The sequence below is a fragment of the Lutra lutra genome, chromosome 1 (genome assembly GCF_902655055.1).
Source record: "Lutra lutra chromosome 1, mLutLut1.2, whole genome shotgun sequence".
In the NCBI taxonomy this organism is placed as follows: Eukaryota; Metazoa; Chordata; class Mammalia; order Carnivora; family Mustelidae; genus Lutra; species Lutra lutra.
In genome coordinates this window covers 68456950-68480330 of record NC_062278.1, presented here as the reverse complement: position 1 = coordinate 68480330, position 23381 = coordinate 68456950, and the positions used below count along the sequence as shown (strand labels likewise).

The 23381-nt window shown below is 35.9% G+C and overlaps 1 pseudogene; it reads left to right on the top strand.

The window, feature by feature from the left end:
- LOC125097362 (DNA polymerase theta-like) overlaps nucleotides 1-23381 on the top strand; it is a 139990-nt pseudogene that overhangs the window by 92980 nt on the left and 23629 nt on the right.

Below are 23381 nucleotides of genomic sequence, written 5' to 3'. Positions count from 1 at the left end.
ATTGGAGAGGTAATTTTTATGAAGTTTTCACAATTAATTCTGAAGGTTTCCCAAAAACAGAAATCCAAGATAAAGAGCTTATAAATATTAAGGTGAGATTTTTGAGTTGTCCTAATTATGGTAGGTCTCTCTTCCTGGGATTGTTGATTTATTGCTATTTGAAAAATAATGTTTCATTTTCCTATTCAATTATTTGATTCTCTTTCCTCTCCTGGCATTTATATAGTCTTTGATATCTGTACTAGAGTTGCCTGGATAAAATACAGGACATTCAGCTAAATTTGAATTTCAGATAAACAATGAACAAATTTTTAAAAAGATTTTATTTATTTTATTTGACAGATAGAGATCACAAGTAGGCAGAGAGACAGGAAGAGAGAGAGAGAGAGAGGAGGAAGCAGGCTCCCTGCCGAGCAGAGGCCCGTTGCAGGGCTTGATCCCAGGACTCTGGGATCATGACCTGAGCTGAAGGCAGAGGCTTTAACCCACTGAGCCACCCAGGCGCCCCAACAATGAACAATATTTTAATATAAGTATGCCCCATGCACTTCAAAATTTATCTAAGCATCTTGTAATTTTATTTGTTATGTATGACAGCCCTGATCCCTACACATGCAGCCCTATATAACACAATTCTTGGGAAAAATAGTTATTAACATCCATAGCAAGCTTCAGTATCTTTCATACCTAAGATTCCAGTTATTCCTACTACTTAAAATTAGAAGCAGATCTTTGTTTCTATCATCACTGTGATTCTACAGAATAACAGATACAGATACAGATAACAGATACAGGCCTATCTTTCCTTCTACATCTTGTCCATCTTGTGGCCAATAAAGATTCTTATATAATGCAAATGTTCTTAATTTTTAGGATTATTAAGTGGGAAAATAATCCAAGGTTCACTAAGCCCACTCAAGGTATATAAATGAATGAATGGAAGTAGTAGATAGTATTCTGAATAGCCTTGAGTTTTAAATTGAGCTAGTGTAAATTGAGCTAGTGATTTTAGGTATACATGGGATATTCCTTTTGCCCCAGTACCTGGATCCTGTCCTGTGTAGGCTTAGTTTCTTCAGTAGGTCCTTATTAGCTCCGCTAGCTGTCATTATTGATTTCTGCATTGGGTTGGCCACCTTTCCCTGACTTTTTGTGTCCAGGGTTTCATAGGGTCTAGCCTTACTGTGGTGGGAGTAGATGGCTTTTTCTATCTCTTTCTACCTCAGTGTTCTCTGATTTTTGTGATCATATAATAGCCACAAAGGCTCCCGTGTTGGCCCTTACTGAGGCTTAAATGATGGAGCAACCATGTTGATTAGTTTCCACATTAAAGAGTATTTAGGAGAGTTCACAGTCCTCAGAGAAACCTAAAGTCTCAATGTCAATAGCTTATTTATCACTTGTTCAGTGATAAATAAAACTCAGCCTGAGCCTGCCCTCAACTCAGCACCCCCCACACCCCAGTAGCTCGCCCCAGAACCCAAAGAGCAGGTCTGCCATACCCCTAGTCCCTAACCCTAACCCTTGGTTGGGTTTTCAGGCATCCATCTCCAGAGGCCTGGTCTTGATTCCCTCCATATGGGGGAACACAGTGTATACATTCCTGTGTCCTTGACTTTTTAAAAGCCTCTAATTGATATTAATCTTATAGTGCCTACATTAGGTTATAGATTGCCTACTTGACATACAAATTTTCATTGTCATTATTTATTGAATGTGGTAATTTAATGTGTTATAAAAAGTTCTCCTAACCTATGTTGAATTGTATGGATGTTCTCAAATAACTTTAAAAAATGTTTTGTGAATGACAATGCTTGTGATTTGATTCTTGACTAAAGAAGCATTAATTTCGTGCAGGTTTTATTTTTGGAATTGAAGTTGCCACCAAATAGAGAAGTAAAAAACCAAGGCAGCAAGAAAACTTTGGGTTCTACCAGGAGAGGGAATGACAATGGGCACAAGCTAAAGCTGGGAAAACAGTTCAGCACTAGTAAGGTGCTCTTCAGGACAGTTGCAGGGCAGAATTTGATTTACTTTTAGCACTCTGGTGTCTTGAAAGAAGGCTGATGAAGTCAAGACCCAGCATAGCCCATCATTTGAATGTATCCAGATTAAAACAAATTAGTTTGTGTTTCGGATCCCTGCAAAAACTGCAGAGACATTCCATCATGGAAAATCTGGACCAAAATCTGATTTAGCAGTTGCGTCCTTCCTATCATTAAAACAGTATAATGGTGTATGAACTCAGACCCACAGATATTATTTAATTATTGACATCTGATACTCTTGGACTTCAAGTGTAATATAATTTGAATAGTGTAGGAACATGAACAAAGATGTGGAAGAATTAAAAAAGAAAGAATAAGCCATTACAAATAAACATTTTTTCAATTATAGGGCAAAATTTATATGCATTTTTTAATTATAGGGAAAAATTATAGGGCAAAAATTTTCCATGAGTTTAAGAATCTAGTCTACTAATTTCAAAGTGAAAGTGTAAATTACAATCCATGGAAATCATATGCTTAGGAGAGAAGAGAGAAAGTTCTTATTGTTACATTTTTACTGAATGAATTTTTAGTGATATAATAAGGATAGAAAGTATCACCATAACAGGCAAGGAAAGAGCAGTTCAAGTTGCCATTTTGACCCTACTGTCATTAACTATGACAGGGAAGTTTCCACAGTTTCATTCTGTAGCAAAACTTTTTGTTTTATTTTGCCCTCTAACCTCACAAGTTCCTGTTTCTTCACAGTTTACCCAAACTCTGTAGCATAGAAAGTTCAGAGTTTTAAAGATGAATGTCTTCTGACTTTCTTGATGTGGAAATGCTCAAAGTATTAGGGCAAAAGGAAAAGAATGAGAAACTTCCAATCACTTGAGAATAGAGGAGGAAAATGTAGACAAAGGGAAGACATGATATAGATTCTTGGCTGGTGTGAGACTGGGCAGTTATAGTACCTTGTTAAGTTGACGTTGATTTTTTTTTAAAGTAGATCTAAATTGATATTATTTGGCATTAACATGTTTGCATTTTACCATCTATAGTTGCTATAGTTTTATCATTATGGGGATCCAAAAATCCAAACAGTAATTTTGAGTTATATATATAGGAGTTAACAAATTTAGTTTTGAGATTATATTATTTACCTAAGAGAGAGTCTAGTTTGGTATGGAATTTGGACAAGAATCTGATCTTACTTTATTATATTTCTTTGGCAAGATGTTTTAAATAAATTAAAGGGATTACATCATTTTCCAGGCTTGATATTAGAGTGGAGAAGAATCACTAATGCTATTACTAAAGTGGTCTTTCCTCTGCAGTGGGAAAAGCATCTAAATCTTTTTCTTGGAATGGAAAGAATCTATCCTGTATCACAGTCACACACTACTACAGGTAATGAGAAATCTTAAATATGGATAATACTCAATTTTGAAAGAAAATTTTTCGTATATAATATTTGCTTTGATGACCGAGGAATTCAAGTGTTGATCATTGGATTCTGTGAAGTTCTGTGAAGTTATGTAATGCATACTATATCCAGAATATAGATGGATACTATTTGCAGAGATGAGATTTAGTTAGAGTTCCAGCTTCAAGTACTATATAGAGTAACTAGAATGTCTGCGACTGTGTTTCAGATTAATACTTATTTGAGTTAGTCATCTAATTTCAGTCCAGTCCCTCTCCTGAACCTCCTAAGAGTCTGATGAATCTAGGTAATGCTGGAGAGCATCTGTGTAATAGATGAGTGTCTTATTTTACTTAACCAGAAAAGAGCTGTAGAGTCTTTTGGGTATCTTGTAGCACTCTTGGGATGGGTATGAGTAATCTAACCTAGTAAGGAAGAAAGCATTCTTGTGCTAGGCCGTGCAAAGCTAAGTATCCGCCAAATGCAAGGTGCATTAGAAGAAAGGACAGCATTAATTCTCATTGGAGAGACGGTTTAGGTTGGTGGTGTAGAATGTGGGCTTTGATATCTGACTTTTATAAGTTTTGAATCTTTATTCAAGGTAGCTTTGTGCCTGAGTATCCTCCTGTGTAAAACACAGAAATAATAGTCTCACTTCACCAGGGCATGCTGAGGATTAAATAGGCTAATACATTTCAAGTGTTTCGAATAGAGCAGAGCACTTTGTGCAGGCTCCTTACCAGCTGTTGCTATTATTACAGAAGGAGGCACCAGGAGGAGTTGCTTTTTTCTGTGCTGTTTATTGCCTGTTCTAAACAAACACGTTTCCTTCTTCCATATTTAGCTAAGCTCTTAGATCACCATAGCCATTTCTTGCCCTGTTGGTGTTCAAATTTCATTTTGAGATATATGCTAATGATGTAAACTTATGTAAAATAAATCCTTGGTGAAAAACCAAAACCAGCCCAGAGTTTCTAAAGGTGTTGCATTTTTCTCTTGCTTATAAAGTAGAAATAAAGTAATCAATTCCTTTTTTTCTGATTGGTTTTCACCATACTATGCCTACATTTAAAGAATATTTTGGAAATACAAGCTTACCTAAGCAAAGCCAAGCCATTTCATTATTAGAATTCATCTCCATGATGTTACATTCATGTTTTAGAATTTATTTTTGCCATCTTGTCTGCTAGTGTTAGTCTCATTAATTCAAAAAATAGACCTGAATATTAAATATTATTATAGAAAACAAGACAGTGTGCTGAGGCAGCAAGAGACTTGAATGCCTTCTGCTGTCGGCTAGTTTTATAAACATTGAGGAAGACATTTAATGGTAATAAGTATATTAATATCTACCATTTATTGAGCACTAATTTTTCTTAAAAGCTAAATAACAAGGACATATATCAGGGGTTTGTTCAGAAAAAGAATATCCGAGGTACCTAAAATGTCTGACTCATCAAAAGAAGATGAAATTATATATACTAGCTGGTAGAGAGCCATTACAATGAAGAGTATATTATAAAACAGAAGATTTTGTGTCGCTATATATGTGTTGTAAAACTGCAATAACAAAATCAGTTCCCCAGACTCTTTGAATAATGCTTCTGTGTTTCAGAAAATTCAACCAATAAATAATCTGTAAAATATTTGGGGGGGCGAGAATAAAGGCTATAAGCATTAAAACATAGAGCTTTTTCTTTCCTAGAAAGTTCATTAATCTCCTGATTCTAGTCTCTAGCTTTGTCAGTGCTGCCACTGGTTCTCTTGTTGAGTGAGGATGGTGATAAAGGAAAGTGGCCAGGTGATGTCTGGAGAGTGATGTTCTAGTCATCACTTTTCACTACTCCATCTTCTACAGATTAGCTGGCCCCTTGGGCCCTGGGTTATCCCTTTCCAGCAGTCCATTGCTCTTCTGCTACAGATCCTCTCTCTGTGTCTTGTGCATTCCTGAGTTTTGAAGGTTTCTGACAGTCATTTTTCCTAGGATCAATTTGAGTAGTCTTTACTCATTAATACCCCTGCTAACACTCATATAGTGCTGACAGCTGGTATTCATTTTAGCACAGAACTAGTTCAACCTATCGAATTACTTCTCATTATGGGCTTGTTTTCTAGAGAGCTAGGTTAATGTAAAACATTCTATTGCAGTTGATGCATATATTCACTTACATTGGGATTGGTCTTGTACTTATTTTATCCTTGTTAGATGCATGAACGTAATGAAAAACATTTAAATATAAATTTAGTTTAGCATTGGTGAAAATGCATAATTCAGAAATGTAATTACTGTGAAAATAAATGTCAGATTCCCTCAAACATCTCAATTTTCTGTCTTCATTCTCTTTGATTTTAGGATGAATAACCTTTACAGAACCAAATATTCAGAATGTGATGAGAGATTTTGAGATCAAAATGACAACCCTAGTAGGAGAGAGTACACCTTCCCAAGCCCTACTTCCCATGACCAGTTAGATGCTATTTCTCTGTATTTGTGTTAATATACTTTTGTGAGTATGAAAGCCTCAAAACAAGGCTAGTGGATAAAATAATGAAGTTAGTTTAATTTTCTGTTCTGGGCATACACATTTCGAGGTAATATCCATTTAAAATCCTGAGTCTGTCTATAAAAAAGCTAGTTGATGGTGAAAGACTGAGAACCTGGACTACTAATTAAATAATCAGCATGATGTGCTTTTCTAATTCAAATGCTACAGAGAAGAGTTTAACTATGTCAAAAACCTCTCCCCCTTTGCCCTCCCCAAATTCACATGATGGGAAAGAAAAGCATAGATAATTTATGTTAGATATGGTCAAAAAGATTTGTTGACTTGAGCTAAATGTCAGTCATTTTTTCAGAAGCAGTTTGTGGCAAAAACTGTTATAGAAATGCCTTATTTTGTTTAGTTGAATGTTTGCTAAAAAGGAAAATCTAGTATCTATGTTAAGCTTTAAAGTGAGTTTCAAATGATAAGGTTTTTAAGTTTCCCAGATGAAACTGTTAACTTCACTGAAAAATGAGACCTTTCTCATGTATTTGAGACTGCTTCATGTCTAGCTGCTGATATTGTTTGACTGATGGAGGAAGAGATAAAGAGTTGTGGCCTGAATTATGGATAGCAGGCACAGATGGAGGAGAGAACCTCAGGCACAGGAATGCCATTTTCAGTCTGCATGCGGCATGCTTTTATGCCTTTTCCAGGTAAGGTGATAGATGGGTTTTTGAGCTTCTCATTGCTGTAGAAATGGTTTTCAAAGCACTGATAAAGCCTGCATTATGAGTAAGACTCAGAAGTATGCATTGGTCCCTCCATCTTTCCTCTCTTTGGTGTAGCCTGTTTTTACCTTTGTGTAGCCAGGTTGTCAGTCATCATTGTCCTCATGATCTGTGGAGAACTCCTGTGGTGTATGCTTGTCAGCAACAGTCTACTGAAACCATGTTTTCCAAAGTGATTGTAAACTTTTTTGCAAAGTCCAGCAGATTTCATTAGTCCTTGTACTCTTTGACAGAATCTTGTACAGACTATTCTGTACAGCATTTATACTGCTAATTAACCCTCCGTTTCCTCAATTTCTGTCCTCCCTTGATCGCTAAGGACACAATTTTCTTGTTTCTCTGACTTGCTTTGCTCTTTTGCTTCTCTCCTCTCCATACCACTGTTTCCTATTGCAGGGGTAACCCCCAAGGCTGCCCTTCTCTTTCCTGATCTCTCTTTAGTACTCTAGACAACAGGCCTTTCAGGAAAGGTTGAACTCAATAAACTCTAGTCATGAGACATTTGGAAGTCAGGATCTAACTCCTAAATCATCCCTACTATTTCTATATGAATTTGTGCCTTTATCTTCTGCCAGTTGGCAGGTCTGGGTGAGTGCAGTTAACTATCTGAATTGGTTTTAGTTCTGTCAGAAAATATTCTAAGGGGGAACCTAGGTCCGTGACAGTGTCACCTGGTTGGTAATTTTCTGTTTCGCTCTTTAAGTGTTCAGTTCTCTGGCATTAAGTACCCATCATGGTTGTTTGTGCATCCATCACCACCATCCATCCCCAGAACTTTTTCATATTCCACAATTGAAACTCTCTGTTGAACAGTAACTCTCTCTCCTGTCAGCCCCCAGTCCCTGGCAGCCACCATTCTACTTTCTGTCTCTGTGAATTTGACTACTTGAGGTATCTACTATAAGTGCATTATACAGTATTTGTCTTTTGTGTCTGGTTTATTTCTCTTTGCATCATGTCTTCAAGATTCATCCATGTTGTAGTATATGTCAGAATTCCCATTCTTTTTGGGTGCCTGGGTGGCTCAGTGGGTTGAACCCTCTGTTTTCGGCTCAGGTCATGATCCCAGGGTCCTGGAATCAAGCCCTGCATCTGGCTCTCTGCTCAGTGGGGAGCCTGCTCCCCCCCCCCAACTCTGCCTGCCTCTCTGTCTACTTGTGATCTCTCTCTCTCTGTCAAATAAATAAATAAAATCTTAAAAAAAAAAGAATTTCCATTCTTTTTAAGGCTGAATAATATTTGATTATATGTATATACTTTATTTATTTATCTGTTCATCCATCAATTTATTCTTACTTAAAAAATAAAATTGTGTTTAACATGACAAATTTTATACTGCTTTAAAAAATTTTTTTTAAGTTCATTGAAATTAAACATATATGGATTAAATCTGAAAATTTCTGTCATTTAAATGTAATGTTTAGGGACACCTGAGTGGCTCAGTGGGTTGAATCCTCTGCCTTCGGCTCAGGTTGTGATTCCGGGGTCCTGGGACCGAGCCCCATATCGGGCTCTCTGCTCAGCAGGGAGCCTGCTTCCCTTCCTCTCTCTGCCTGCCTCTCTGCCTACTTGTGATCTCTGTCTGTAAAATAAATAAAATCTTAAAAAAAATAAAATATATGTAGTGTTTAGTCCATTGGCATCTAAAGTAATCATTAGCATACAGTTGGTTTAACTCTACTGTCTTGTTATTTGTGTTTTATTCTATCTGTTCTTTATTTTTTAAAGCTTTAAGTGACCATTTTTATTGTGCTTTTTATTTCCTCTATCGTCTTATTAACTATCTTAGATATTTCAGAGTATACAAAATGTATATATGTATTCTATCACATACTATCTTCAGATAATCTTATACCACTTCATCTGTAAAGTTTTTTTCCATTTCCCCTCTTATATAATAGATTTAATTTCTATGACTTATAAACTCTACCATACAGTTATTATTTTTGCCTTAAAAAGTCTATTATCTTTCAAAGAAATCAAGAAATAAAAAAGTGTCTTTTCTACCTGTCCATTTTTTACCATTTCTGGCACTTTTCATTTCTTGGAGTAATTCAAGGAATCTTGAAGTACTTCCTCCGGAGTACTTTCTTTAAGATTTCTTATAATGCAGTTCTACTGACAGTGATTTATCCCAGCATTCCCATGTCTCTAGATTTCTTTATTTTATCCTTACTTTTGAAAGATAATTTTATGTGACATAGATTTCTAGATTTACAGTCCTTCTCCTTCAGCACTTTAAATATATATTTCCATTAGCTTCTGGTTTGTATTATTTCTATTGAGAAGTACACCGTCATTTTTCTTGCTCCTCCTCTAAGCATAATACAACCAACTTTCCCCTGGATACTTTTTAAATTTTGTTATTGAGACTCTTTGGGTAGTTTTTCATGCTTTGCTTCTAAGACTTTTGAGTTTGTTGGATATCCTAAGTTGGCTTAGTTTTTTTTTTTTAAATATATGTGCTTATATTTTTCAGTAAATTTGAAACATTTTCAACCTTTATTTCTTGTCAATTTTTAATTTTTTATATTCTTTAATTTTTAAAAAGATTTTATTTATTTATTTGAGAGAGAGAGAGAGAGAGAGAGCAGCAGAGGAAGAGGGAGAAGCAGGCTCCACACCAAACAGGTAGCCCAATGTAGGGCTCAATCCCAGGTCTCTGGGATCATGACCTGAGCCAAAGGCAGGCACTTAACCAACTGAGCCACCTAGGCACCCCCTTGTAATTTTTTTAAAGATTATTTATTTTAGAAAGAGAGAAAGAGAGCATGCGCAAGCATGGGGGTGGGACAGAGGGAGAGAATCATCAAGCAGACTCCTCTGCTGAGCACAGAGCCCCATGCAGGACTTGATCCATGACTTATGAGATCATGACCTTAGCTGAAATCAAGAGTCAGACTCTTAAATGACTGAGCCACCTAGATGTCCCACTTGTAATATTTTTTGTTCATTTTTCTCTTCTCTCTCTTTCTTTTTGTTGCTCCAAATATACATATGTAATACCACTTAGTATTGCTCTACAGGTCATTCAAACTTTCTTTTTTATTCTCCCTCTTTTTTTTTTATTCTGTGCTACAATGTATATTTTCTACTGACTGTTAAATGTTCATGGATTTCTCTTTTACAGTGTCTAATTGCTGTCATATCCTTCTAGTGAATTTTACATTTCAGATATTGTATTTTTAGTTTCAGAATTTTCATTTGATTTTTTGTCTGGTTTTTATTACCTTACAGCAATTCACTATTTATTACATCATTATATGCATGTTTCTTTAAATTCCTGAACATTATCTATTGTAGCTATTTAAAATTCCATCATCTCTTAATTTGGGGGTCATTTTTCTATTGATTAAATATTCTCCTGCTCAGAGTCACATTTTCCTGGTTCTTCTTATGTCTAGTATTTTTTTTTTTAATTGTGTGCTGGGCATAATGGTTGTTACATTATCGACGGGATTTTGTAGTCTTCATTAGTAACATTTTCTTCTGGCAGATGATTACTTTCACATTCAGATTGATCATTTTGTGATTTTTAAAGCTTTGCTAGCAAATGTTTAAAGTGGCTTTTTTTCTAGGGCCAGATTAGCCCTGATGGTAAGCTGTAGCCTTGTTGAGGTCTCTACTTGGTGCTCAGTGTGCTAACAGGGTCTGTCTCCTCAGTCTGGTCACAGCTTGAACATCTCTCAACATTCAAGAGGTTATTATTCAAGTAGTTGATCAGCTGACAACTATATGATGGTGGCTGTTTCTTTGGTAGTAGTTATTTCTTTAGTATTTTTTTTTGCCTGGTTTCCTGAACTTTCTCGCTCCTTTAGTACTTGGTCAAATTACCACAAAATTCTAACCTCCTCGGTAGGCACAAACTCTAGTCTCTGCTTCCTCAGCTCAGATCGTAGTGCTTTGTTTCATTTCTTCTTCCCTGCAATGTGTTCTGGTAAATTCCTCCTTTCAGAAAACTGAGATAGTTGCATGGCTCCCCTTGTCTCATTTCTCCTCCCTGCTTCTTAGAGACTGTAGTCCTGCACTCTATTCCAACACCTAAAAACAGATTTGTCAGTTTTTTTCTTATTTATGGCAGGAAGGCCATAAAAGTTGTGGTAATTTGTTTTATATTATTATATATTTTTCAGTTGTTCATTCATTCTACATAATTTTGAAATCAAAGTATATGAAAGGTATGTATTGAGAAGTTTGCTTCCTTCCATGTCCTAGCTATCCTACTGTCTACAGCTCTTCTAGATGACCTCCTATATGAGTTTCTTATATATTCCTGTAGTATTTTTTATGCAGAGGTAAGCAAATATGAATATATAATATTTTCTTCCTCTATTCTTACACAAAAATAAAGATTCCAGATACACTGTTATGTGCCTTTTCTCATGTAATGTTTTTATAATGGAGAGTTGTGATTATCAGTAAATAAATTTGAATGTAAACCAGTTTAACCTCTGTGCAGGTCATCTGTGTAACAAACAATGGGTTTGCTGAGTCACAGAGTAAACCTGATCAATTTTGATAGATATTGTTGAATTGCATTGTTAGAGGGGGCAGTGACCATTTAGTTCCTAATAACAGTAAGTGTTTCTTTCTCAGCCTTGCCACAGAACGTACTGTCCAATTTCTGGATTTTTCACTAGAGAAAAATTGTTTCTTGCTATAGTTTTAGTTTACATCTCTTTTATTGTGAATGAAGTTGAATATTCTTTGGTATATTTAAGGTTCTTTTGATTGTTTCTGTGAACTACTTGTTTATATTTTCTCTTGTTCTTGATTTGTAGCATGCCTTTTTTATAATATGGCAATGAGTGTGTGGTGATATCAGTCGCACTTTCCCTCCTTTTTTCTTAGCCATAATCTTTTAAATTTTATTTTTGCCAGGTATATCTAATCCAGTAATTTTCCATTACATAGGTAAACTCTCTGAATCCTCTAAGTAACCCTTCTCCACATATCAACCCCTTGTTTCCACTGAATGCTTTTTTCTTTTTTTTAATTTTTAATTTTTATTTTGTTTTTTTTTTTATTTAGGCTTTATCTTTTCAGTGTTCCAAGACTCATTGTTTATGCATCACACCCAGTGCTCCATGCAATACATGCCCTCCTTAATACCCACCACCAGGCTCACCCAACCCCTCACCCACCTCCCCTCCAAAACCCTCAGTTTGTTTCTCAGAGTCCATTCCACAGTCCACTGAATGTTTTTATTGTCAAAGCAGAGCACATGTTTCTCTCCAGCCCACTTACAATGTGCACACATTGCAAACCAGTTTCTTCATTCATTCATTCAACAACTATTTAAGGAGCTATGAAGTATCAGAACTGTGCAAGGTTTTTTTTTTTTTAATGTTTTATTTATTTATTTGAAGAGAGAGAGAGCACAAGTAGGCAGAATGGCAGGCAGAGGGAGAGGGAGAGGCTCCCCACTGGTCAGGGAGCATGACATGGGGCTGGATCCTGGGATCCTGGGATCATGACCTGAGCTGAGGGCAGACGCTTAACTGACTGAGCCACCCAGGTGCCCCATGCATAAGGGTTTGCATAGAATGCAAAAGAAAATTAAGTATCCCATCCCTAATGGTTCTGTGCTATGTGGGAGAGGCAGGAAAGAACCATTTTAGATTATGTGTCAAATGCTACAGAAACACTGAGGAAAGCACTAGCACTGGTTTAAGGGGCAGAAGTCAGGGGTGGCTTTACACATATTACATATACTTGAAAACTGAACAGAAAAAAAAATTATCTAAGTTACAGAACTGAATTGCATCACATAAGAGCAAGATTTTAACTTTTGGGCACATATGTCTTTTTTTATGTTCAGTTAGCCAATATATAGTATATTATTAGTTTTTTGATGTAATGTTCAATGATTCATTAGTTGCATATAACACCTGGCTCTCATCACCACACGTGTCCTCCTTAGTACCCATCATCCGGTTATACCATCCCCCAGCCCCTCTCCTTCTGTAACCCTGTTTGTTTCGTGGAGTCCAGAGCCTGGTTTGTCTCCCTCTCTGATTTCCTCCCCTTCAGTTTTCCCTCCCTTCTCTAATCTTATGGTTCTAAGTTAGAACTAAATTTCTGTCATCCTGCTCAGTTGTATAAAATGTGGACTTATCTTTGTACCAGCTTTTCTAAAATCATATCTATTTCAGGTGGCTTAATATTAGCTGCTGATTACTCTCAACTTGAACTGAGGATCTTGGCTCATTTATCCCATGATCGTTGCCTCATTCAAGTATTAAACACTGGGGCTGATGTTTTCAGGAGTATTGCCACTGAGTGGAAGATGATTGAGCCAGAGTCTGTTGGGGATGATCTGAGGCAACAAGCAAAGCAGGTGAAATGTTTAACATATATGAGAATATTAATGATTTAAAAAATTTTAAAAATGCCTTGATCATTTGCAGTTGGGGAATAATGATTTCTCCATCTGTGGATCTTTCAAACCATATTCAGCTGAGCTTGTCTCATGGTATTCATCATACTCTCCTTCATAGAGTCAGTAGAAATAATCAGCTAGACTTTGTCTGAGGCTACCTCGCATAAGGAAAGCCATCCACATTAGTGGTAGATATCGTGGTGGTAGTAGTTGTTATTTATGTGTATGTATGTGTATTTTAAAAAATGTCTTTCTAGTCTGTAAACAGTTTCATATTTTTATTTTTATAGGTGTTCTCTAAATGTTTATTGAAAAAGAATCACTGAACTGTGGATTATAATTAATAACTGATAGTTTTTTCGTTTTTTGAGGTCATTGGTTAGCTAACCACATGTGAAACTTTATACTGTCCTTGGACTTTTTAAGGGGGTCCTTATTAGTTCCTACTCCTGGATGACTGTCACGCACAGAGAAAGTCAAAGGCCACATTTATACCATTTTCGGGCCTCTGTTGACACTGATACTTCTTTTGCCACTTGGCCTGTGGGAAATCTGAGACCATTTTTGAAAAACAGGATTGCTGGCTGAGACAAAAGACCATCACTCCCACCTTTAAGATCCCGCTGTGTTAGTTTTGCATTTATACTTCTAGTTACTCACAGCTGTAGGTCTTGACTGGCTCATTAGACATGAAACCCTTCCTCTCAGCCATTGCCTGTTCAGCACCAGCATGTTTCTTCCACTCTTTAGAAAACCAGCTTTGCCCTCTCTGTTTAATAATCTCTGGGCTCTGCATTCAGCAAGAATTGAACCCTGGATAAAGAACTACTGTTCCAATATTTAACCTTCATAATAAACCCATGAAATAGGTACAATTATTATTGCCATTTTAAATAGGCATAAAGGGAAGCACCAAAAGTTAGTAATTTGCTAAAGATCATACAGCTGTAAGTGGTGGAGCCAGGATGAGCTCAGAATGCCAGAACTTAGACATGCTGACTTTATCATCTAAACACTCATCCACTGATGATATCTGCCTCTTTTTCATAAGTTCTTGCATGACTTAATAGTGTTTATGCTCTGCACTGTCTACTCCTTGGGTCTGGCTGAGATCTCAGCCACTGCTTTGTACTACCCAAGTTTAAAAAAAAAATTTAAAAAAGGAGTAACAGTAAAAAAAAAAAAAAAAAAAAGTAGAACCACCAAAAAGGAAAAGATAAAAGGAGGGAAAAAAAATCCTTCTCAATGTATTAAAAAAGACAGGAAAGGACAAAAAACTTGTAGTTGTTTTATCACATTAAAAGTAGCTTGGGACTCTGATAATCATCTTTTACAAATTATCTTTTAAAATTATATTTAATGACATTTATATGAACTTGCTTTATGTTAGTTTTCTGAACACTTAGAGGTAATAATTTAGTAATCTTCACAATTCCATGATGCAGGTATTACTATCCTCATGGATGAAGAAGTCAAGATACAAGAGTTTAGGTAGCTTCTGCAAGATAATCTTATAAATTCTGGAACTAGGATATAAACTGGTTATTTGGAACTAGGATTTAACTAGTTAAACATGTTAACTATTTATTTAAACTAAATACTTATTATTAAATTTACAGTTTCCTACTGACCTATTTAGACTATTTCCTTCTACTACTCCCAAAATTTCCTCAGGAACTTGTTTAACTCAATTGAATTCTGCAATTGTGGGATATCAGGAGGCATATTTATTTTCAATCAAGTATTCCCTATTGTCGAACCCCGAAGCCTTCTCTTCCTGCTCTGTCCTATGCAGGAGCCAGGAGAGGAATATTTGTAATGCTTCTCTTTCCTGACTCGTGGGCGCTTGTCTAAGCAGAAGTTAATGTATTATTATAAGAGTAGAAAGCTACTCTGAAGACTACTGGATACATGACAAAGAGTCAGAAATAAATCTTCCCTTTTAAATCACTAGGATTAGTTTCTTAAAACACATACATTCACAATTATTCATGTTCTTCTCCTTCCTCCCCCAGCCTGAAAGTATTGTTAAAAGGCAGAAAAGAGAAAAGATGTTCTCTGAATATCAGGTTCTATGAATTTAACCTACCAAAAGCAGATCTAATCATTTCTTTGACACTCTATGAAATAAAAAGTTTACCAAATTTCAATCCTGATCAACTTTTTATGTTTGCAGTTTATGTAGTTATGACCTTTACTTACTGAGTTTGATGACTCCTTTTCAGATTTGCTATGGAATCATTTATGGAATGGGTGCTAAATCTTCGGCAGAGCAGATGGGCATTAAAGAAAATGATGCTGCTTAATACATTGATTCCTTCAAATCCAGATATACAGGTAAAGAAACATTAACTATTAGTTATCTTTTAGATACTAGTCAATTATCTTGCCATATTGATTGAAAAAATGTTACAAAATTTTCTGTTAACATTTCTATTACTGAGAAGTTTCCCCCAGATATTGTTAATTAAATAACATCATCCTTATGATTATTTGCTAAGATGGTCTTTTTTCATAAAAATAGGAGCAAAAATGGGATTAAAAAAACCCAACTGATGTATATGCTAGTTTGTCATTGTGAATATGCCATAAAGTCTTGGAATTGTGCTATGCTTTAGGTTTTAATAGTTTCAATTCGAAACAGTAAACCATTGATTGAATGTACCAGAAACTATGAAAGAACAAGAGCAGTTTGAGTATTTTAAATTATCTTGTCTTTTGGCAATTTATTGAGGAACAATTTATATACAATAAAATTTACCCTTTTAAGATGTATATTTGTATAAGTCTTGGCAAATGCACAGAGTCCTATAACCTACACCACAACTTAGATATGGAATCATGACCATATCATCCCAGAAAGTTACTTCATACCCTTTGTAATCAGCCCTGACCTCAGTCCCCAAAGAGAAAACTTTATTCACATATAACATGATCTTATACATAGAAAATAATTTCAATTCTACGAAACAACTACTAGAACAAATAACTAAATTTAGAAATATTCCATTGTACAAGTTTTTTTTTTTTTGTTTTAAGATTTTATTTATTTATTTGAGAGAGAGCACAAGCAGGTGTTGGGGAAGTGGAAGAGGGAGAGGGGAAAAGCAGACTCCCTCCTGAGTGTAGAGCCAGGTTGGATCCCAGTATCCTGAGATCATGAGCGATCCAAAGTCAGTGGCTTAGCCCACTGAGCCACCCAGGTGCCCCATCCCCATATAAAGTTAATTTGTAAAAATCAGTTGGATTTTTGTATGCTAGTAATTAGTGAATGGAGTAAAAATAAAACCATTATGATAACATCCAAATACCTGAAATATGTGGGATAAATTCAACAGTATGTGCAAGACTTTACTGAAAACTCTAAAACAATCCTGAAAGAAATTGAAGATACTTAGGTAAATGTGAGGTTTACCATGTTAATTTATTAGAAGGCACAATGTTATTGTGATGGCAGTTTTCTATAAATTGTCCTAAAGATTCAATTTAATTCTAATCAATAGTCCATTAGATTTTTGTGTTGAATTTGACAAATTGATCTTAAATTTATGTGGAAATTAAAAGGGCCTGGAAAAACTAGGAAAATTTTTTGGGGAAAAATACAGTGTTGAGTACTAATACTCCCTGGGTTCAAAACTTAGTATAAAACTATAATAATTAAAGTAGGGATAAGGGTAGACATGAAAAAAAAATGGGTCACAATAAAGGGTTCAGAAATAGACCTATGGTGAGTGCTGTGAAGTGTGTAAACCTGGTAATTCACAGACCTGTATCCCTGGGGCTAATAATACATTATATGTTAATTAAAAAAAAAAAGAAGACCTTCAAAAAAAAAAAAAGAAATAGACCTATACATATATGGTGGCTTTATTTTCAACAGTCACCATGGTTAACTCAATGGAGCATGGTCATTGTCAACAATTGGTTCTAGAACAACTGGAGACCAGTATAGGAAAAAAAATGAACTTCAACTATTATCTTATACTATCTTATACTTATATTATCTTATACTTATAACTATCTTATACTTATTCCAAAGTTAGCTTCATATGGAGCATAGACTTAAAAATAAAAGCTAAAACTATAAATCTTCCAGAAGAAAATTGGTGAAAAACATTTTGTGACATTGAGGTAGGCAAAGATTTTTTAGGTGATAATTACACCAAATTAAACATAAAATATAAACATTGGTAAAAGACACCATTAAGCAAATCTAAGGCAAGCCACAAAAGAGAAGATATTTGCAGTTCCTGTTGTCCAGTGAACTTGCATCAAGGATATGTAAAACACTCTTATAACTCAATGCTGAGAAGGCAAACAATCCAATAAAATAAAGGTCAAAAGATTTGAACAGACACACTTCACAAAAGAAGATGTATGAATGACCACGTCAAATGTTATCATCATTAGTCATCAGGGAAAAGCAAATTTAAACCACAAAGAGATACCGTTACAAAAACACTAGAATGGCTAAAATAAAAAGCACTGTATTTCTTTTATATTGCTGATAGAGTTATAAAATGGTACAACCACTTTGGAAAATGCTATGACTCTTTGATATAGAGTGAAACAATTATGTGATCCTGCAATTTTAGTATTGCGTATTTGTCCAAGAAAAATGAAAACATATCCAAAGAAAGACTTATATGTGAATGTTATAGCAGTTTTATTCCTAACAACCAAATATCTATGAATAGGACCATGGTAACCAAACCAAACCAAAACAAATTTTGGTATATCTCTGCTATGGAATACTACTTAGCAAAAGAAAGCAAACTCAAATGAGGATGTACAGCATAAGTCAATTTTTATGAATTTTAAGAACATGAAAAACCAAGGTATAGTGTTATAAAGCAGATCAGTGAGAGTTTGAGGCTGATAATGGAGGGCTGACTGATAAAGGTGATAAAAATGTTTCGTATCTTGAAGTGTACCTTTGTTAAATGCATCTAACTATTCACCTAAAGTGGATTCCTTCTACGGTATGTAAATTATATATCAGGATTGATTTTTTTGTTGTTACGTAAATTCCAGTTAGTTAACGTGCAGTATAACATTAGTTTCAGGTGTGCAATACAGTGATTCAGCACTTTCATACATCACCTGGTGCTCATCACAGTATACTCCTTAATCCCCTTCCCTACTCACCCATCCCTCACCCACCTCCCCTCTGGTAACCATCAGTTTGTTCACTAGAGTTGAGAATCTGTTTCCTGGTTTGCCTCCCCCAACCCTTCCCTTTGTTTGCTTTTTTAAAGTAGTTCTTTCAGCCTCTGAATGTTTGAGGGCCTCTGACAGGAGTCAGGTAAGAGAATTTGTAGAGATGCATTCTCTTCAATCTCATCATTTTCTTTGCTTTTCACTCAATAATAACACAGTAATTCTTAAACAGAAAAGGTGAGAGCCTTATTGCTTTCTAAAATTCTTATGCTGGTGGTTGAATATCACCAACAGCTTCAGTTGGCAGGGTTTTCTCCCCTTCCTTTCACCCACAGTCTCGTCAAATGTCTCTCCTGTGCTAGTCACAAACGGAAATTCTCAAATGAGGTGTTTTGGTTAAGAGTTGTTAATGTTTACTATTTAGGATGAGCAGAGCTGTGAGAAAGCAGAAGTTGCACATATGAATAAAGATAGATCAGCACATATAAATAAAGATAGACCAGTTAGAGAAGACTTCTCTAACTCAGAGACAGGAATGAGCAGTGAAGACTTTGGCCGGCCTGGAACAACAAACTCACCCTGAAGATCTATAGGACATAATAATGAGCCTATATTGCAAAGGATGAATGCTGGTATAGGGAATATGAATTTGTTTGAATAGTATATTATACATAGTCTTTTTAAACTTTGTAACTTTTTAAACTTTTAAGAAGTGAATTGTATATATTTCTAATGAAGTATTTATTATTCGTGTATTAATTTCAGTTTGGTCCTATTTGGATTGTAGCTTAGATGCTAACAAGGAGCTGTTAATGTTTTAAGCCTGGAAATGGTAAGACCAAAGAGTAAAAGATTAACATAATCAAAGAGCAGAAGAAGCCTGTGAAAAGTACCATGGAATAATCTTAAGATCCTGGGTTTTAGTACCTGCTCTGTTGTTCTGGTGTTTACTTTCATGTTTTTTGTTCGTGATAGAGTTAGAGTATATCATTTCTTTTCTTTTTTTCTTTTTTTTCATTTTCATTTATTTTAAAAATTTCTTTTCAGTGTTCCAGAATTCATTGTTTATGTACCACACCCAGTGCTCCATGCAATACATGCCCTCCATAATACCCACCACGAGGCTCACCCAACCTCCCATCTGTGGCCCCTCCAAAACCCTCGAATTGTTTTTCAGAGTCCACAGTGTCTCATGGTTTGTCTCCCCCTCCAATTTCCCCCAACTCCCTTCTCCTCTCCATCTCCCCATGTCCTTCGTGTTATTCCTTATGCTCCACAAATAAGTGAAACCATATGATAGTTGACTCTCTCTCTGCTTGACTTATACCAGTTAGAATGGCCAAAATCAACAAGACAGCAAACAACAAGTGTTGGAGAGGATGTGGAGAAAAGGGAATCCTCTTACACTGTTGGTGGGAATGCAAGTTGGTGCAGCCACTTTGGAAAACAGTGTAGAGATTTCTTTCTTTTTTTTTTTTTTAGTGTAGCGATTTCTTAAGAAATTAAAAATAGAGCTTCCCTATGATCCTGCAATTACACTACTGGGTATTTACCCCAAAGATACAGATGTAGTGAAAATAAGGGCCATCTGTACCCCAATGTTCATAGCAGCAATGGCCACGGTTGCCAAACTGTGGAAAGAACCAAGATGCCCTTCAACGGACGAATGGATAAAGAAGATGTGGTCCATATATACTATGGAGCATATATATATATATGAATATATATATATTCATCAGAAAGGATGAATACCCAACTTTTGTATCAACATGGATGGGACTAGAAGAGATTATGTAGAGTATGTCATTTCTAAAGTCCCTTTAGTTTCTAACTTTCTGAGTCTGCAAAAAGGGAATGAAAGTTTATATGCAAAGTTTTGATGATGAAATATAATTTGAAGAATCATGATAGGGTTTTGGCATATTTCACTATATTGAAGATAGTGAATGAGCTTAAGAATGGACTTTGGTTGCAATTATTTTTGTATTTTCTTTGTAGGCATTAATCGTTTCATGAGAGAGACAGTGAAGAATTGTAAAAGAAATGGGTTTGTTCAGACCATTTTGGGAAGGTGTAGATATTTACCAGGAATCCATGACAACAACCCTTATCATAAAGTTCACATATGTTGAAATGTCTCTGGATTTTTGACTTAATATTTTAATGACATATACTTTTTCTATAGACTAAACACTGCTAATTTTCCTTTTAGGGATCAATAGTGTATTAATTGGATCTTCTGTTTCACTAAGGATTTTGAAGTGATGGCTCATGCCTAAATTTGCTGAACACAGTCCTCAGAAGACTAATGTAAATATGGGTTCACTTAGTAATACTTCAAATACTTTAAAGATGTTCTGTTTCAGTAAACCAGTTACTTAGTAGTTTTGCTAATAAGTTATAAATTTAATTTTTATATCTGTTAATTGTTCTTTGTTTCAGTTATCATATACCAGTTTGTTGTTTCACACCAAATTGCCAATGTTTCTAGAGATTAACCAATCATTATATGTGGTTCCTTCATTTTTGGTTCATTCTACTTGTGTGCTTGTTTTAAAAGCAGTGGCTCAACAGAGGTTATTAGGATATCCAAAATATTGAAGAAGGCTGTTTTCTTAGCACCATTTTAAGTATTTATTGATAGTATGTGTTCAAATTATTATTAAAAACTCTGAAATCATTGGGATCCACAGAAAGTATTCTATGTATCTGAACATTTAAATTTCTATATAGTCCACATCTTCCTGTTTGAACTCCTTGTATTTCATCTTCTCCCAAAATTTTGCATGTTAGTGCCCACTACACATTGTATGTATTGAAAATTCCCAGCCCCATACTGCTAAACTTCTGTCTGGAGCAGGAAACCTTCAGAGCACTAATGATCTTAGGGACCATGGAGGAATAGTTGGCTTTTGTTATTTCTTCACTCTGTAGGCTCCCAAATAAGCAGACATCAAATATTTATCAGGCTTTTACCATATCTCTAAATCAGTTGTCACTTAGGGGTAGATAATTTTATATTGGTCAGATGGAGTCAGCTAGTGAAAGGCTTTTAATGGCAGGCTGAAAAATTAAGACTTGATCTAACGAGTTATGTTTCATGGGATTTTACATTATGAAAAATGGTAGATAGAGTCATATATGTAAATGAACCATGTAAGTTTTTGAAAATTAGTATTTTTGCACCTAAAGATGCGAGAGTAAGCCTTTTCTTTTTTTTTAATTTTATTTTATTTCTTTTCAGTGTTCCAGAATTCATTGTTTATGCACCACACCCAGTACTCCATGCAATACGTGCCCTCCATAATACCCACCACAAGACTCACCCATCCCCCCACCTCCTTCCCCTCCAAAACCCTGTTTGTTTCTCAGAGTCCACAGTCTCTCATGGTTTGTCTCCCCTCCAATTTCCCCCATCTCACTTCTCTTCTCCCAATGTCCTCCATGTTATTCCTTACGCTCCACAAGGAAGTGAAACCATATGATACTTTACTCTCTCTGCTTGACTTACTTCACTCAGCATAATCTCTTCCGGTCCCATCCATGTTGATGTAAAAGTTAGGTATTCATCCTTTCTGATGGAGGCATAATACTCCATTGTACATATGGACCATATCTTCTTTATCCATTCGTCCGGTGAGGGGCATCGTGGTTCTTTCCACAGTTTGGCAACTGTGGCTATTGCTGCTATGAACATTGGGGTACAGATGGCCCCTTTTTCATTACATCTGAATCTTTGGGGTAAATACCCAGTAGTGCAATTGCAGGGTCATAGGGAAGCTCTATTTTTAATTTCTTAAGGAATCTCCACACTGTTTTCCAAAGTGGCTGCACCAACTTGCATTCCCACCAACAGTGTAAGAGGGTTCCCTTTTCTCCACATCCTCTCCAACACTTGTCATTTACTGTCTTGTTGATTTTGTCCATCCTAACTGGTATATGGTGATATGTCAATATGTTCTTTTGTTTTTTTTAAGATTTTATTTATTTATTTGACAGAGAGCACAAGTAGGCAGAGAGGCAGGTGGGGCAGGGGGGGAATCAGACTTCCTACTGAGCAGAGAGCCCGATGTGGGGCTCGATCCCAGAACCCTGGGATCATGACCCAAGCCTAAGGCAGAGGCTTTAACCGACTGAGCCACCCAGGCACCCCTCAATGTGGTTTTGATTTGAATCTCCTTGATTGCTAATGATGATGAACATTTTTTCATGTCCCTTTTAGCCATTTGCATGTCTCCTTTGGAGAAGTGTCTGTTCATGTCTTCTACCCATTTTTTGACATGGTTTTCTGTTTTGTGTGTGTTGAGTTTGAGGAGCCCTTTATAGATCTTGGGTATCAGCCCTTTGTCTGCGGTGTCATTTGAGAATATCTTCTCCCATTCTGTGGGTTGCCGCTTTGTTTTACTGACTGTTTCCTTTGCTGTGCAGAAGATTTTGATCTTGATGAAGTCCCATAAGTTCATTTTTGCTTTTGTTTCCTTTGCTTTTGGAGACATATCTTTTTTTTCTTTTTTTTTTCAAATATTTTATTTATTCATTGGACAGACAGAGATCACAAGTAGGCAGAGAAGCAGGCAGAGAGAGAGGATGAAGCAGGCTCCCTGCTGAGCAGAGAGCCCAACGTGGGGCTTGATCCCAGGACCCTGGGATCATGACCTGAGCCGAAGGCAGAGGCTTTAACCCACTGAGCCACCCAGGCGCCCCTTGGAGACATATCTTGAAAGAATTTGCTGTGGCCAATGTTGAAGGGGTTACTGCCTCTGTTCTTCTCTAGGATTTTGATAGACTACTGCCTCACCTTTAGGTCTTTTATCCATTTTGAGTTTATCTTTGTGTATGGCATAAGAGAATGGTCGAGTTTCATTCTTCTACATATAGCTGTCCAATTTTCCCAGCACCATTTATTGAAGAGACTGTCTTTTTTCCAATGTATATTTTCCCCTGCTTTGTTGAAGATTATTTGACCATAGAGTTGAGAGTAAAACCTTTCATGCCAAATCCTTAGGAGTCAAAGTTTTAACGGATTCATTATGTTACTGAAAAAAAAAAAAGAAAATTCCACCCCTCTGAATTATGAATAAACATAATCAGATGCAAATTTTGGTTTTGGTTTGGTTTTACTTTTTGTTTAAACCCTTATTATATTGAAAA